The sequence below is a fragment of the Lutra lutra genome, chromosome 7 (assembly GCF_902655055.1).
Source record: "Lutra lutra chromosome 7, mLutLut1.2, whole genome shotgun sequence".
NCBI classification, from domain to species: Eukaryota; Metazoa; Chordata; class Mammalia; order Carnivora; family Mustelidae; genus Lutra; species Lutra lutra.
The window spans coordinates 45,117,996-45,129,547 of record NC_062284.1 but is presented as its reverse complement, the minus strand read 5'-3'; the positions used below and the strand labels follow the sequence as shown (position 1 = coordinate 45,129,547).

The following is an 11,552-nucleotide window of genomic DNA, read 5'->3' as shown; positions in this document are numbered from 1 at the left end:
TCACAGGTGAATGAAGTCCATGAAAAAGCTTTTGTAACATTGAAGATTTTTTAAACCCAGCTGAAACATAACTGAAAATCCACAAGAGGGAGATGCTTGCTAAGTCGCCAGAAGAAAACTCCCACGAGGGACCAGAGAGAGCTTTAGGAGGAGTCAATGGGTTGGCCTGGACTCAGGTTGGGAGGGAGCAGGTGTATATAGTGCCTGGGGGCTGGAGGGGGGACTACAGTTGAAAGGAAAAGCAAGCTGGGCTCCGCGTCTCTGACGGCGAAGAGTGTGTCCCTTCTAAAACCACGGGGGAAAGGTACGAGGGTGTTTCCAAAAAGGTAGCCCCTCCGAGCTACCTCCTGGTAGTTTCGGAAGAAATGGGGTTGGTTGTCTTTGAAGGCACTTCCGCTTAGCAACCCCACGCGGTTGCTAGGGAGGGGCAGTAGTGGGGATGACCCGGAAGTGGTGGTGTCCCTTTCTCTTTGCCTGCTTTAAGTTTGTCCTATCAGGAGCGCCAGGGTGCTCTGCGCCGGGCCGAGGGTGGGGCCAGCGCTAGTGGTTCCGGCTCGGCTCTTACAGCCCTCCGCTCCTCGCTTTCCCCCTCCCCTCCCGCCCCTCTCCTCCCTCCCGCTCCTGGGAAAGAGAGAAGCCACCCCTGCGGGTGGCTGGAGAAGCACTCGGCGCCTCCGGGAGGGTACCGCGCCCGCCCAATCTGAGCCTCGGAGCACTGCCGGACCAGGTACTCACTCCGGCTTCGATGGGGTCCGGGAGGCTGGAACCTGAGAGTGTGTGTGTCTGTAGGGACTGGTCGGGGGGCCGTTCTCCGGGTTGGGGAGGGGGCCGCGGAGATCCTGGGTGGGGCGCAGGCCGGCGTGTGTTTCTGTGGCGGGTTGCGGGGGTGGAATGGAGGGTTTGGGCGAGACCGCTTGGGGGAGTTTCGGGTGGCCAGCTCCAGGTTGCGGGGGAGGCGCCCCTTCGGATGCAGAAGACTTCGGCTGAAGTGGACCGGGAGTTTGCCACCTGGAGGATTCGCTCTGAAAGGGGGAGCATCCTCCCGGGCCAGAAGGGGAGAATGGACCTTGTTCGAGTGGTTGGGGCAGTCCCTTGCTTCCCCTGCCTACCCTTCTGAGACAGAGCAACGGGTTGTGGGGGTTGTGAGTCGGCTGGGCACCACGGGGAGCCGCCCTTGGCGGAGCTAGGGCAGAAGAGTGGGTAAGGAGACCTCCCTCCACCCAACTTCCGTGTGCTTCCCCCACTTCTTCCTTTACTGCACTCTCGCCCCAGAGTCCTACCGGAGCTGTACCCATCAAGTGGGCAAGCATCACAGAGTAAAAAAGAGGGTGAGGTTCTTTGCCCTTAAATGATACTTGAGATATTTGGAAAGTGCCAGAATGGCACATTCAGCCAGGTCTCCCAGTTCGATGTTAAATCTCGTATAAATTGTCTTCGAAAAGTGCAACACGGAAAAGCATCAAACTACAGGCTAGTCGGTCATAGCTTTGTTTGGTAGATATGCATGTTTATAAAAAATAGGCTGGGGGGGGACCATATAGATGTAGAGGTCTAGGCGAGACATGTTGAGGCAAGCCTCCTTTTCCAATCTCTTTCTTACCTGTCAGTATGCCTGTCCTAGTTTAAATGAAGCAGAAAGATCCTCTTCATTTATATTTTAATTAGCGACTGAATTGTAGGTACTGTGTGGTGATAGATGGCTCAGAATAGATACATGAACGTTCATAGAGACAAGATCCTCAGCTTTTGAGCCTGTCTCTTAATCTTTTAAGGAGATAATTGTGGTCAAGTGGAAGTATTGGCTTTGAGATAGGTAAATCTGGGATTGAACCCAGACTGTGCCACTGGCTAGTTGTTGACCTTGGGCAAGTCATGGGACCTACTGGAGATTTAGTTTCTTCCTAAGTAAAATGAGTTAAAATTTTTACCAATATTGTAAGTGTGTGTGTGTGTGTGTGTGTGTGTATTGTATTTAAATAACAGTCCACTCTAGGGGCACCTGGATGGCTCAGTGGCTCTTGATCTCAGCTCAGGTCTTGATCTCAGGATGGAGATCAAGCCCGGAGTGGGACTCCACTCACGTGGAGTCTTCTTTTTTTTTTTTTTTTTTTTTTTTTAAAGATTTTATTTATTATTTATTTGACAGAGAGAAATCACAAGTAGGCAGAGAGGCAAGCAGAGAGAGAGAAGGAAGCAGGCTCCCCGCCGAGCGGAAAGCCCGATGCGGGGCTTGAACCCAGGACCTGGGATCATGACCTGAGCCGAAGGCAGCGGCTTAACCCACTGAGCCACCCAGGCGCCCCACGTGGAGTCTTCTTAAAAGAAAAAATTAAGTAACAGTGCACTTTAAATGGAAGTGCCTTCATTTTTTAAAAAAATAGTCAGTCTGCAGTCCCTTTCCACAGTGTTTTGTTTTTGTTTTTGTTTTTGTTTTTTTTTTAAGATTGTATCTATTTGTCAGAGGGAGAGAGAGGGTGCATAAGTAAGGGGAACAGCAGGCAGAGGGAGAAGCAGACTCCCGCTGAGCAAGGAGCCCCATGTGGGACTCCTCCCAGAACCCTGGGATCATGACTGGAGCTGAAGGCAGCTGCTTAACGACCAAGCCACCAGGTGTCCCTAAATGTACGCACCTTCTTTTTTTTTTTTTTTTTTAAAGATTTTATTTTTTCATTTGAGAGACCGAGAGACACAGAGAGCACACAAGTAGGGTTGAGGCAGTGGGAGAGGGAGAAGCAGGCTCTTTACTGAACAGGATGCCTGATGCGGCCCGATCCCAGAACCTGGAGATCATGACTTAAGCCAAAGGCAGACGTCCAACCATCTGAGCCACCCAGGCACCGCTGTAAACACCTTCTAATTGAAAGATCAGTTATTATTAATCTCCACAGTCAACATAGCCCAGGATGGGAAGGGAACTGGATAATATTGCAAAAACATATGTATACAATAGGACTTTCAGTGGCTTCTAGAAATTTACCATAAGTGGCGTGAAATTCAGTTATTAGTAGGTGCTTTAAACTCTACAAAAGAGAGAACAATATGTGCATTTATTGAAGTGACCATTGTTTCAAAGGTTTTTCTCGGATTTGTAGTTTGTATAGTGTAGATTGATTAAAAGAATTTAAATAGTAATGTATATATATTTTCTTTTAAGTTTTTAATTCCAGTTAACATACAGTGTTATATTAGTTTCAGGTGTGCAATATAGTAATTCATGACTTCCACTCATATAACTTATATAAAGTTTAATTAACTTCATATGTCTCTTAAGAGAATTAAAATTGGGGCATAAAATAGAAAGTAGTTGTAATAGATTAACATCAACATCAGTAGCATGACTCATCTTAATTAGGCTTAAACTATTAGCAATACTTACAGAATTTTTTTTTTAAAGATTTTATTTATTTATTTGAGAGAGTACAAGCTGGAGAGAGACGCAGAGGGAGAGGGATAAGCAGACTCCCTCCTAAGCAGGGAACCGGATGTGAGGCCCCTGGGATCATGACCTGAACCAAAAGCAGATGCTTAACCAACTGAGTCACCTAGGTGTTGCTACTTGCAGAATTCTTTTGTATAAAATTCTGTAAAACAAATGAAAATGGAATGAATTTCTGCTTTTAAATCATTCATGATGAGAATATAGAACTAAATCTAAGAATAATAAGTTTTTATATTCATTCTATAAATTATTTTTTAAAAAGATTTTATTTTTATTTATTTATTTATTTATTTGACAGAGAGAGAGAGAGAGAGAGAGAGAGATCACAAGTAGGCAGAGAGGAGGCAGAGAGGGGAGAAGCAGGCTCACTACCAAGCAGAGAGCCTAATGCGGGGCTTGATCCCAGGAACCCATACCATAACCTAAGCCTAAGGCAGAGGCTTAACCCACTGAGTCACCCAGGCGCCCCTCATTTTATAAATTTAAAATGATACAGTTATATGTAACCTATTATGTCAGATTATCAACTAATAGTGTTTGCTTTTTTATGTAACTTGTAGCCAGTAATTTTTAATTTTTAAATATACTTCATACTCAAAATATAAGTCATGGGCGCCTGGGTGGCTCAGTGGGTTAAGCCTCTGCCTTCGGCTCAGGTTGTGATCTCAGGGTCCTGGGATCAAGCCCCGCATCAGGCTCTCTGCTCAGCAGGGACTCTCTCTCTCCCTCCCTCTCTGCCTACTTGTGATCTCTCTCTCTGTCAAATAAATAAATAAAATCTTTTAAAGAAAAGTCAAATAACTTTAATAAGATTTTTTTCTGTCAAAAGTGGGAATAAAGTTTGTAATTCAGTATCGCTTTTTAGGGAGGTTTATAGGTTTTGCATATTTTGAAAGAAATTTCAAATATATTTCTTTCCCATATTTCTGTCTTTTACACAGAGTTGAACTTTCTTTTTTTAAATAAAACTATCCAACTATATTGCATGCTCTTTGAGGTAGAGATACTATGTTAAATTTTATTCACCACCGCAGCTGCTTAAAACAGGCACCAAGTAAATATTGGTCAAATTAATAAATGGGTATATTTTGAATTTTTTTTTTAAAGATTTATTTATTTATTTGACAGAGATCACAAGTAGGCAGAGAGGCAGGCTGAGCAGAGAGCCCGATGTGAGGCTTGATCCCAGGACCCTGGAATCGTGACCTGAGCCGAAGGCAGAGGCTTGAACCCATTGAGCCACCCAGGTGTCCCTATATTTTGAATTATTAAAGAATATTATTGGGGCGCCTGGGTGGCTCAGTGGGTTAAGCCGCTGCCTTCGGCTCAGGTCATGATCTCAGGGTCCTGGGATCGAGCCCCGCATCGGGCTCTCTGCTCTGCGGGGAGCCTGCTTCCTCCTCTCTCTCTACCTGCCTCTCTACCTGCTTGTGATCTCTCTCTGTCAAATAAATAAATAAAATCCTTAAAAAAAAAAAGAATATTATTATTATTATTTTTTAAAGATTTTATTTATTTATTTGACAGACAGATGCCACAAGTAGGCAGAGAGGCAGGCAGAGAGAGAGGAGGAAGCAGGTGCCCCACCAAGCAGCGAGCCCGATGCGGGGCTCGATCCCAGGACCCCGAGATCATGACCAGAGCTGAAGGCAACTGAGCCACCCAGGCGCCCCAAAGAATATTTTTAAAGAGTTGAAATTATATTTTTGCTACACTTAAACAGATTTTTTGGTAAGATTATTCAGGTTTCTAAATGGCTTTTCTAAGAGTATAAAGTTGTTTTTTTTTTTTTTTTTTTTGTATAAACCCTTCAGTGTATACGTAAGCTTTTAGCTGTGTTTCTCTGGATCATCATTTTTAATCGTCTTTTGGACCTTAAAATTGAGGCTGTATTATCTTGCTTTGGTAAAGCTATCAGAAGCTCCCATTTCCCCCCTATATTCTGATAGAACTTTATTACTAAATTAAATTTACTTTGGGATATGAGGTAGGATACTAGCTGTTAGAGGAAAAATGTCTACCTAAATAGTAGGCAGCATTAGAGACCATTGGGGCACTTTTCTCAGTGACCTTTTCCACTCAAAGTATGTGGCCCTTCTAGGGATCTTTGCAGTTGTTAGTTTTGGAATTTGTTTGTCAGGAAATCTAAAAATGACTAAATGTTTCTTTACTATTGCATCTCTTGAATGATAAAAAAAAAATTTAGGAAAAATTGGAAGATTTATATACCATATGCTGGAAACATATAAGGAACAAAGTACAGTTAATTTTACTGTGTTGCCAAATTGGTAGTGAAAGAGTTACTGTGGAAATGTTTAAAAAATGCCAAGTAGTGCTTTATTCAAACCAAATGAGTAGTCTTCCAGAGCTTGTTGCTTTTTTACAAGTATATTGCTTTCTGAAGATATGATTTGGTCTCTATTAAGGATAAATAATCACTGTAACTGTATAAAGAAGAAAAAGGCTGATATCACAGACAGATTTTAATATCATCAGTCTTGGTAGAAATTGCTTTTCAGTGGCTTTAGATAAGGAAGTAGATTTTCATGAAAGAACTTCAGAATTTGTGGCATGATAGTTTTTCTCTTTTTAACATCTAAGTTATCTGTACTCATTTCTGCCTAATTAGAAACTTTGAGAAGCTGGGAGGGTAAAAAAATGAAATTACTTCAGAATTACAATTTTAAGTTTTTGTGGATTACTTATTTGGAGAGCTAAATTGGATCTTGACATTATTGGGATTGTGTTCAAGATGGACTCAGGAAAAAAATCAGATGCCATCTGTTTCAGATTCCTTATTCCCTCACCCCTTCATGTTTTATGGCTTTGAATTCATCAGATTATTTTAAAAAAATAAAGATCCTCAGTAGATTTAGATTATGTAATTTCGGCTGTATCAGTGAACATGTAACTAAAAGAACTTGAATTTTTATATTTTATATTGTTACACAGACAACGGCTAAAAGTAAGTCATTTTAAACTATATGAACATTAGGGAGTCATCTTTGTCATCATTCACTTAAACCATTTTTGTCAACACTTGTTGCTGGAAGTTGCTTTAAAAATGGATTATGGAGGGGCGCCTGGCTGGATCAGTGGGTTAAGCCGCTGTCTTTGGCACAGGTCATGGTCTCAGGGTCCTGGGATGGAGCCCCGCATCGGGCTCTGCTCAGCAGGGAGCCTGCTTCCCTTCCTCTTTCTCTGCCTGCCTCTCTGCCTACTTGTGATCTCTCTCTCTCTCTAAATAAATAAAATCTTTAAAAAAAGGAAAAAAAAAAGGATTATGGAGATACAGAATAAATCTTTTATTCTCTCGTGTTATATCTAGAAGAGAAGCTTTTGCTGAGGATTTTTTGTATTTAGTGGTAAGTCCACTTAAATTTAATCTTTCAGTAGGGAGTTTTGCCTTACCATATGCCATTTGCTATTATTTTCATCTAAATGGCACCATATAGTTCATAGGCCACATACTTGGATTTTTCAGTTTGGATCTTAGTAAATCCTGAGAATAGGCTTTTGGGTTTACTGAGCTGGAAAAGACCATTATTTGTTCAGGTTACAGTAGTTGGCACCTGGCATAGACTAGAAACACTCAGGCATCTTTGAGAAACTATAAAATACTACTAGCGTGGTCTCTTAGAAATGGACTGAAGAGAGAGCAATCTGGATAGAAGAGCACCATGCTTTGTCTGCAGCAGAAATGTTCTGATATTATAGGAAGACTAATGGCCTGTCCTGATACTCCTGTAGTCTCTTCCTCACCAGAAGCTCCAAGTGGGCAGTGTAGTTGTGGCAAGGGCTGGGGTGTCAGGGATGGGAATTGTTCTTTAATAATTGCTCACCCATCACAATGGAGGCATACACATACTGGGGAAAGGAATATTCTCTTGGATTTTGCCTTGGCCAGAGAAGCTGAGTGAACAGGTAGCCTTTGCCTTTGCCACCAAAGACAACTTGGTGCTACACCTCTGGGTGCTGGGTAAGCCTGTCAAAATGCTATAGTTTCTTCATTAAAATGACATATAAAATTTCCAAGGAATAATATAGCATTGGATGCACACTGATTTCTGTAGTTTACGTTTTCTAATGTAGAAAAAGGGGTGTTGAGGACTTATGGGCCTCTGAATGAAAGTACTGTACATTTACATTTTTCTTGTTTATACATATATATATATACACACACACGTACATACACATATACATATATGTATGTAGATACACACATATACATATATACATATACTGATACATATTGTCTGCTGGCATTAATGAGTGGTGTGAAAATGTTTTTTAAGTTTTTTGGTGTGTGTGTGTGTGTGTGTGTAGTGTCCATGGTAATCACCAGATTTCATTTTAGTTCTTCAGGCTGAATTGCTAACCATAGCTGTGGTCAAGCAGCTTCTTAGCTGGATTTTTTTCCATTTCTTAGATGTTACTCTTTCATGTAGGTGGTAGTGAGCAGGGGTATGACTAATGCCAGGAAAAAGGCAAGGGGTTTAAAGTTAATTATTTAAAAAATTTAAATAGATTTAAATTTGATTTAATTTAATTTCTTTCACTGTTCTCAAATTTCTGTAGCCTAAAGTAATAATATCTCCTATCCACAGATACCTGTTGTTTTTTTTTTTGAAGATTTTAAAATTTATTTTATTTGACAGATAGAGATCACAAGTAGGCAGAGGCAGGCAGAGATAGAGAGGAGGAAGCAGGCTCCCTGCCGAGCAGAGAACCCGATGTGGGGCTCGATCCCAGGATCCTGGGATCATGACCTGAGCCGAAGGCAGAGGCTTTAACCCACTGATCCACCCAGGCGCCCCCCAGTTTTTTGTTTTTTTTTTTTTAATTAAGACTTTATTTTTTTTAACAGTTTTAAATTTACAGAATAATTGAGCAGGTAGAATTCCATATTTCCATATCCACAAAACTACATCCCATCCATTTCCCCAATTATTAACATCTTGTGTTAGTATGATACATTAGTTACAATTAATGTATAATATTGATACATTATTATTAACTGTAACACACTATTTCTTATTAAGGTTTACTCTTTGTGTTGTATGTATTTAAGGTTTATCCATGTCTTTTTGTGGCTTGATAGCTCCTATAGGTAAATGCCTAGGAGCTTGATTGGTGGATTATATGGTAAACATATATTTAATTTTTTTTTTAAGATTTTATTTATTTATTTGACAGAGAGAGATCACAAGTAGATGGAGAGGCAGGCAGAGAGAGAGGAGGAAGCAGGCTCCCTGCTGAGCAGAGAGCCCGATGCGGGACTCGATCCCAGGACCCTGAGATCATGACCTGAGCCGAAGGCAGCGGCTTAACCCACTGAGCCACCCAGGCGCCCCATATATTTAATTTTATAGGAAACTGCCAAACTGTCTTCCAAAGTGGTTTTATCATTTTGCATTCCCATCAGCAATGAATGAGTATTCCTATTGCTCTACATCCTTGCCAGAATTGGTATGATCAGTTTTTTGTACTTTAGCCATTCCAATATGTGTTTTATTTTTATTTTATTTTTTTAAGATTTATTTATTTATTTATTTGACAGAGAGAGAAATCACAAGTAGGCAAAAGTAGGCAGAGAGGCAGGCAGAGAGAGAGGGAGAAGCAGGCTCCCTGTTGAGCAGAGAGCCTGATGTGGGGCTCCATCCCAGGGTCCTGGGATCATGACCTGAGTTGAAGGCAGAAGCTTAACCCACTGAGCCACCCAGGTGCCCTGTCTGATACGTGTTTTAATTTGCAGTTTCCTAATGACATAAAATGTTGAGCACCATGCTTATTGGCCATCTTCATATCTTCTTTGGTGAGGTGACTGTTCACTCTTCTGTCCGTTAAATTGGGTTGTTTTTTTCTTATTGTTGAGTTTTAACTGTTGTTTAATTTGGATACACATTTTTATCAGATACGGTTTTTTTTTCTTTGTAGACACAATACATCAAACATTTATTTAGCACCAATTATACAAGGAAGAATTCTCTTTAAGAAAATTGAAAACAATGTAGTGAGTGATAAGATGTTTCTCCTACCTCTCTTTACACACAAGTACGTACACGTGTACAGGATATAATTAATTTTTATAGTTCTCTAAACAGAAAGATGGAACTGTTTCCATAAATAAGATTTAATTTTAAAAGCAATCATAAGCCTTAAGGGTTGTATTAGGGAAAATCCATGCTCCTTAAACTGTTGAAATAAGACTATTGCCAGTTCCCATCTAAAGGGATCCATACTCCATATTAAGTTCCACACAATTGGTTGGTCTATCACAGAGTCCCCAATTTAATTTTTTCTTCTAAAGCAACAAGATGGGGGCATCTGGGTGGCTCATTCAGTTGGTTAAGAATCAGATACGGTTTTTTGCAAATATTTTTATAGATGTTGTTTTTTGCAAATTTTTTTTTTTTTTAAAGATTTTTATTTATTTATTTGTCAGAGAGAGAGAGGGAGAGAGAGCGAGCACAGGCGGACAGAATGGCAGGCAGAGGCAGAGGGAGAAGCAGGCTCCCTGCTGAGCAAGGAGCCCGATGTGGGACTCGATCCCAAGACGATGGGATCATGACCTGAGCCGAAGGCAGCTGCTTAACCAACTGAGCCACCCAGGCGTCCCGCAAATGTTTTTTTTTTTCCAATCTGTGGTTTGTCTCTTTATTCTCTTGTCTTTCGTAGTATAAAAGTTTTAAATTCTAATGAAGTCCACCTTATCAACTTTTCTTTCATTGAGTATGAGCATCTAAAAACTCATTGCCAAACTCAAGGTTATATACATTTGTTCTATGTGATCTTCAAGAGTTTTTATAGTTTTACATTTTACACTAAATTCTCAGGTCAGTTTTTTAAAAAGATCCATTTTGAGGGCACCTGGGAGGCTCAGTTGGTTAGGTGGCTGCCTTCGGCTTAGGTGGTGATCCTAGGGTCCTAGAATTGAGTCCCACGTCAGGCTCCCTGCTTCTCCCTCTGTCTCTGTTGCTCCCCTTGCTTGTGCTCTCCTGTTCTCTTTCTCCGTCAAATATATAAATCTTTAAAAAAAAAACAACAAAAAAGATCCATTTTGAGCTAATTTTTATGAAAGGTTTAAGGACCGTGTGTCTGTTGATATTTTTGCACAAGAATGTTCAATTGTTTTATAAAAGTGTTTCTACTCAAAAAATGTTAATGTGGTATTTTTAAGAAAGACTTTTTCTAAAGATTTTATTTTTAAGTAATCTCTGTACCCAGTGTGGGTCTCCAGCTTACAACCCCGAGATCAAGAGTTGCATGCTCTATTGACAGAGCCAGCCAGGTGCCCCCTAAAAAGATTTTATTTTATTTTTTAAGGATTTACTTATTTATTCAAGAAAGAGAGCATGTACATGTGTAGTAAGCAAGGCTAGGGGCAGAAGGAGGGAGAGAAGGAGAGAATCCTCAAGCATACTCCCCGCTGAACACAGAGGCCTACTTGGGGCTCCATCCCATGACCCTGAGATCATGACCTGAGCTGAAACCAAGAGTCTGATGCTTAACCGACTGAGCCACCTAGGTGCCCCCAAAGACTATTGTTTAAGGGCAGTTTAGGTTCACAACAAAATTGAAAGGAAGAAAACAGATTTCCCATAAACTTTCTGCACTATATGTGTATGGCCTCCCCCATCCTCTCCACCAGAGTGGTACATTTGTTACAGTTGATGAACAAATTGACACATTTAATGAACTCTATTGACACATCATAATCACCGGAAGTCCATAGTAGCTTAGGGTTCATTCTTTGTTTTATACAATCTATGGGTTTGTAAAAGTGTATACTATCCATCATTTAATATACAGAGTGTTTTCATTTTCCTAGAAATCCTCTGTGCTCTGCCAGTTCAAGCTTCCCTTTTGCCCCGAGCCCCTGGGTGCATTTTTTTTTTTTAAGAAATAAAAATGAGGGCGCCTGGGTGGCTCAGTGGGTTAAGCCACTGCCTTCGGCTCAGGTCATGATCTCGGGGTCCTGGGATCGAGTCCCGCATCGGGCTCTCTGCTCAGCAGGGAGCCTGCTTCCCTCTCTCTCTCTCTCTCTCTCTGCCTGCCTCTCCGTCTACTTGTGATCTCTCTCTGTCAAATAAATAAATAAAATCTTAAAAAA

General features: G+C 41.0%; 1 protein-coding gene across 15 annotated transcripts in view; it reads left to right on the top strand.

Annotated features, from left to right (window-relative positions):
• The first annotated feature begins 602 nt into the window (after nucleotides 1-602).
• Nucleotides 603-11,552, top strand: part of CSNK1G1 (casein kinase 1 gamma 1) — a 193,981-nt gene continuing 183,031 nt past the window's right edge. For 2 of the 15 annotated variants that reach the window (XM_047735794.1, XM_047735795.1), the window contains exon 1: nucleotides 603-727. The gene's annotated coding sequence lies outside the window, so the exon portion shown is untranslated. Of the gene's footprint in view, nucleotides 776-7,352; nucleotides 7,419-11,552 lie in introns of those variants that run through there. The other 13 variants (XM_047735798.1, XM_047735789.1, XR_007128515.1 and 10 more) reach the window with 10 other exon arrangements.